We start from the raw sequence: 5,492 nt of genomic DNA, 5'->3' as shown, positions 1-5,492 counted from the left end.
AAAAAAAGGCCAGGGCTGTGTTCCCCCCCTCCCATGTTGTTGCTGCTAATCCTCCCTCCTCCCCCGAACAAGAGTAAATTTAAAGCAAAAAAAAATGTCACGTGAAGATAGCAATCTGTCCGCGGCAACCCAAACAGGCAGTGGGAGATTACACTAGAACTCGGGTTTCTTTTTTCACCTCTCTCCCTCCTCCCTCCCTCTTCCCCCTCTCTTTCGCTCCTTTTCTCCCTCCCTCCCTCTCTCCCCTTAGCCTCCAAACATCACCGAACGCGTTAAATCTGACATGCCTGACCGCCAACGCCTCCTGTTTCCAGTTCATACCCCTCCCCCCCCCTGACACTTTCTGTTTTGAGAAAGATTGCTTCACAAACAACTAATTGTTAGAGTGGGTGAGAGAGAGAGCAAGGCTGATAAATGTAATGTAAACGAGGAAGCTGGAAAGATGAGGCTGGATTTGTATGTTTGTTTGTTTTCGTTTTAAGCAGCAGCTTGGTAAAGATAAAAACATTAGCCAGGCGCCTCAATCTCCCCGCAGGAAGTCCTGACTGTACAGAGGCCAAGGTCGCCAGCAAAGATTTGGTCGCCAGTCTGTGCGGACACCGGGGTTGGAAAGGCCGGGATTACCAGCAACGAACCGGTCGGTGTTCCAGGCTGATCTACCAGCAGAGAGTTGTACAGAGGCCGCGCCGACCAGAAGAGACCGGGTTACTGTGAGCCAGCATGGGCCGTCTGATATTCCAGGCTGCAGGGGCCGGGGTTGCTGCATAATCCCGGTTCTGGTTGATTGCACCCCTTGACATTTCCAGGCTGCAGGGTCCGCAGTTACTGCATGCTGTGCGTAATGCTGGGCATGGGGTTGTTGCAGGCAACGCTGATGCAGCAGGTCCCGGGGTTAGTGCATGCAACGCTGATGCAGCAGGTCCCGGGGTTAGTGCATGCAACGCTGATGCAGCAGGTCCCGGGGTTAGTGCATGCAACGCTGATGCAGCAGGTCCCGGGGTTAGTGCATGCAACGCTGATGCAGCAGGTCCCGCAACGCTGATGCAGCAGGTCCCGGGGTTAGTGCATGCAACGCTGATGCAGCGCGCGCTGTCTCCGGGCTGCAGCTTTCCAGGAACTTTCCAAGAATTCCGCGTCACCTGCTCTTGTTGCCATTTGCTCCGCCGGCCAATCAGCGGCGAGCTCAGCCCCGCCTTGCAATTGTTGCGTCACGCGGCGCCGCCCACACGCGGGCTCGGGCGAGGTCATGGGGACAGGGGCAGAGTTACGCGGCGCAAAGCAAAGCCGAGGGGGTTGCTCTAATGGAACAATGTGATTGCAAGGATATTCAGTTTAAAAATAAGTGTGTATTGGATGCACTGTCACTGAGAGTGTATGAATAGAAACATAGAAATTAGGTGCAGGAGTAGGCCATTTGGCTCTTCGAGCCTGCACCGCCATTCAATATGATCATGGCTGATCATCCAACTCAGTATCCCGTACCTGCCTTCTCTCCATACCCTCTGATCCCCTTAGCCGCAAGGGCCACATCTAACTCCCTCTTAAATATAGCCAATGAACTGGCCTCGACTACCCTCTGTGGCAGAGAGTTCCAGAGATTCACCACTCTCTGTGTGAAAAAAGTTCTTCTCATCTCGGTTTTAAAGGATTTCCCCCTTATCCTTAAGCTGCGACCCCTTGTCCTGGACTTCCCCACCATCGGGAGCAATCTTCCTGCATCTAGCCTGTCCAACCCCTTAAGAATTTTGTAAGTTTCTATAAGATCCCCTCTCAATCTCCTAAATTCTAGAGAGTATAAACCAAGTCTTTCTTCATAAGACAGTCCTGACATCCCAGGAATCAGTCTGGTGAACCTTCTCTGCACTCCCTCTATGGCAATAATGTCCTTACTCAGATTTGGAGACCAAAACTGTACGCAATACTCCAGGTGTGGTCTCACCAAGGCCCTGTACAACTGCAGTAGAACCTCCCTGCTCCTATACTCAAATCCTTTTGCTATGAAATAGCTTTTGCATATAATTATAGACATAGAGTCATACAGCACGGAAACAGGCCCTTCGGCCCACTTTGTCCATGCCTACACCAGCCCGCGTTTGGCCCGTATCCTTCTAAACCTTTCCTATCCATGCATCTCTCCAAATGTATATTATATGTTGCTTCAGCGGAGGTCTTTGGCAGCTCGTTTCATACACCCTCTGTTGCCCTCAGGTCCCTATTAAAAAAAAATCCCCTCTCATCTTAAACCTATGTTCTCTGGTTCTTGATTGCACATTTTTGTTTTGTGCATATATACCCGTTTTGTATATAAAAATAACGTTTATTTTTTGAAGAAAGAAAATGTAATGGCAAAATAATTCAAGCAAAGCCCATGGAGTGAATTACTGCAACGTCTGAATGCGTTAGTGTGAGAAAAGCAAACAAGTGTTTTGAGGAAATTATATTCCCGGTTTAGAAACGAGGTACTGCAGGTGCTGGTTTACAAAAAAAGACACAAAGTGCTGGTGTAACTAAGCGGGGTAGGCAGCATCTCTGGAGGGCATGGACCCGAAATGTCACCTACCCGTGTGTAGGAAGGAACTGGAGATGCTGGTTTACCCTCAAGATAAACACAAAATGCTGGAGTAACTCAGCGGGACAGGCGGGATCTCTGGAGAGAAGATTTGGTGACGTTTCGGGCTGAGATCCTTCTTCAGATATTTTGTATGTCACTTATCCGTGTTCTACAGAGATGCTGCCCGACTCACTGAGTTTTACTCCAGCACTTTGTATCTTTTTACATTCCTGATTGATTCGCTTGTTTCTTGAGTGGTTAAAACATAATGTGATTAGACATTCAGAGCCAACAACAATTATTCTATTACAGTATTTATTTATTTTTTGGGGGGGGGGATATCTTTTTTTAAAATTATAAACTACGTTGACCAATTTCCTCAAATACGCTTGCATTTGCTACAGGGCGTCGGCGAACAAATTGGTCAATGCACGTGGTGCTTATGTTGACAAGAGTGAAAGTAAAGCAAATACTAAAGAAAAACGCATTGTTAAAAACGGGAGAAAGAGCCGGAGCCATTGAAGGTACTATATATAGTTTATGCCACGGAAGACTCGAAAGGCCTAGCGACTTCTACGCGATAATGTTAAATGGCGATCTCACATACGCCGCTCAGAAAATATGCAATTTTAGGCGAAAGCGGTACATTTGCTTTTAGTCTGAAGAAGAGTCTCGTCCCGAAGCGTCACCGATTCCTTATCTCCAGAGATGTTCCCGCTAAGTTACTCCAGCATTTTGTGTCTATCTTCGATTTAAACCAGTATCTACAGTTCCTGCCTCCACATTTAATATTTGTATTAGGTAGATACAAGAAACTGCAGGTGCTGGAATCTTGCGCAGAACACAAAGTGGTGAAGTAACTCAGTGGGTCAGGGCAGGCAGCTTATCTGGAGAACAAGAATAAGTGTGTATTCCTTCACCGGCTAAGCTTGTACGGGTATGTATGTCACATCACAGCACGAAGAGCCAGTGTCTACAAACTTGACTTGAGAAAATGAACTATTAATCACGGTAACCACAAAATGATGGAGTCATAAGACTTTTTTTTAAATCTCAAAGTGGTTGGATTTTATTTTGTATTCTTACGTTTCCAATACAAGATATATTGTTTGATTCCACGGGAGAAACCCGCTGTTGTTTTAATGTTGAATTCATGAAGTACAACGCAGTCGTTGTACACGAGACTGTGGGCCGGTGTGGAGTAATATTTGTGTTTTCATTGCAGGAAGCATAATTCGGATTTATATTTTGACCATATCAATTTAAAAGCGCGGCCACTTAAGGAGAGACTGCAATTGTCAGTGTCAGATCTGAAAAGATAACCTTGATCAAAGCAGAAAAACACAGGATCTGGAATTTTTAACAATGGGTGAGAAAGATATAGTCAGGATGGAAATATAGTCAGAATAAACTACAGAAGCTGGAATCACGAACAAAGCACAACAGTGCTGGAAGAACTCAGCGGATCAGGCAGCATCTGTGGAGGGAATGGACAAGCGACGTTTCGGTTCGGGACCCTTCTTCAGCTAAGCTTGCGTGATAGAGATAGAGCCAGCAAAAATAAAACGAATCAACGTGGATCAAGACGGGTACAATCACAGCTAAAACCATTTTTAAAGGCCATAACAGGACCGGGTGAACAACGCGTTAAGTGTTCGGCCTTAACGGACAGTCGGATAAAGAGCGAGTGAATCAGACATATTGTGGCTACTGTGAATAATAATAGTTCACATTCTCAAATCGGATTGCAACCACTTAATTAGTGCTTCGAGTTTGAGACGGATGTGATATAATTGAATGTTGCAAATAACTAAACGCGCAGGGTTATTTTACTTCCACCGCCAAATGTTGAGGGTTATTCTTCAAATCTACGGCAAAACAAATGTAGACACAAACTAAATGCTGGAATCTTACATAGAACACAAAGTTCTGGAGTAACTCAGCGGGCCAGGCAGCATCTCTCTGGAGGACACGGACAGGCGACGAATGGGGTCTGGACCCTTCAGACTGCAAAAGCGAATAGTAGAAACAAGGAACTGTAGAAACTAGTTTACAAAAAAAGGCACCAAGTGCTTGGGTAACTCATCATTTGCAAAAGGCAAATGTATCGGTTTTGCCCACTATAACATTTTTCCCCAAAATATCATATAACTAAACGCCTCCCAACATTCTTCCAACATTATCGCACAAAAGCCAGTGAGCCTTTTGAGTCTGCACCAGTTTTTTTTTCAAATGCACAAATACATTCGCAGGTCAACGCCTCCAGCTGGTAAACAAGGCTTGATTCAGTTTTGCCCAACAACAATTTTCAACAGAGTTATTCATTTGTAACCCTGTTAGACATTGGAAACTTTAATTTACTATTTTCCTTATTAAGGTGGAAAAACATGAAGGTGTTCTCCATTTTCACCACTCCTCTAAGACTACAGCGTCCCCCCGTGGTATCACGAAGTATCACGAAGGCTAAACAGTTCTATGATGTGTTTCATGTGTGCGGTTCCTCCTAAAATACTTAGCGCCCAATCATTGTGTGTGGCAGCGAAGACAAACGTATGTTTAAATACATATCTAAAGGCAGGTATTTATATTACCAATCAACTCATCTAATTAGATATGTCATAGAATTAGTCATACAGCATGGAAACAGGCCCTTCAGTTCAACTTGCCCACCCTGATCATCATGTCCAATCTAAACTGGTCCCACCTGACTGCATTTGGCCCATATCCCTTCAAACCTATCCTATCCATCAACCTGTCCAAATATTTCTTGAACGTTGCAATCGTGGCTATCCCTCGAGGTAGAGGATGATGGTCTACATTCTGTTGTTTTTATGGACTCTTAGGAGGCTTACAAGTGCAATCCTGGCTTTGCAGCTCACAGAACGAAGACGCCTGTGAGTGTGTTTGTTAAACGAGTACTTGATGTTGCACTCCAAGAAGC

This window comes from Leucoraja erinacea, chromosome 24 (assembly GCF_028641065.1).
Source record: "Leucoraja erinacea ecotype New England chromosome 24, Leri_hhj_1, whole genome shotgun sequence".
Classification (NCBI taxonomy): Eukaryota; Metazoa; Chordata; class Chondrichthyes; order Rajiformes; family Rajidae; genus Leucoraja; species Leucoraja erinaceus.
This window is presented reverse-complemented; position numbering follows the sequence as displayed.